The sequence below is a fragment of the Bos indicus genome, chromosome 26 (assembly GCF_029378745.1).
Source record: "Bos indicus isolate NIAB-ARS_2022 breed Sahiwal x Tharparkar chromosome 26, NIAB-ARS_B.indTharparkar_mat_pri_1.0, whole genome shotgun sequence".
Classification (NCBI taxonomy): domain Eukaryota; kingdom Metazoa; phylum Chordata; class Mammalia; order Artiodactyla; family Bovidae; genus Bos; species Bos indicus.
In genome coordinates, this window is record NC_091785.1 from 12,591,264 (window position 1) to 12,591,725 (window position 462).

Consider the following 462-nt stretch of genomic DNA (forward strand, 5'->3'; position numbering starts at 1 on the left):
TAAAGCATTTCCAGCCCTTAGCAAAAGGATTTGGTTCAAGTAAGCGCTCAGTTAATGGTGTATTTGTCCAGCTTCTCTGGTGGCTCAGAGGTTAAACCGTCTGCCCGCAATGCAGGAGACCTGGGTTCGATCCCTGGGTCAGGAAGATCCCCTGGATACTCTTACCTGGAGAATCCCATGGACTGAGAAGTCTGGTGGGCTACAGCCCACAGGGCCGCAAAGAGTTGGACTTCACTTTCACTTTCATGTCCATTTTAAAAGAATTACTTTCTACATTATTTCCAAGGATGAAGGGTGGGAGATGTGAACTCCCACCCCGCAACCCTAGGAGAAACCAGACATTCTCATTTGGAAGAAGACGAAGAAGGACTGAAGCGAGGCTGCTAATCTCCACATGCTAACTTCTGCTGGAGCCTGAGAGCCGCAGACTACTGGAGGGCGGGGCTGACCGAGCCGGTGAAC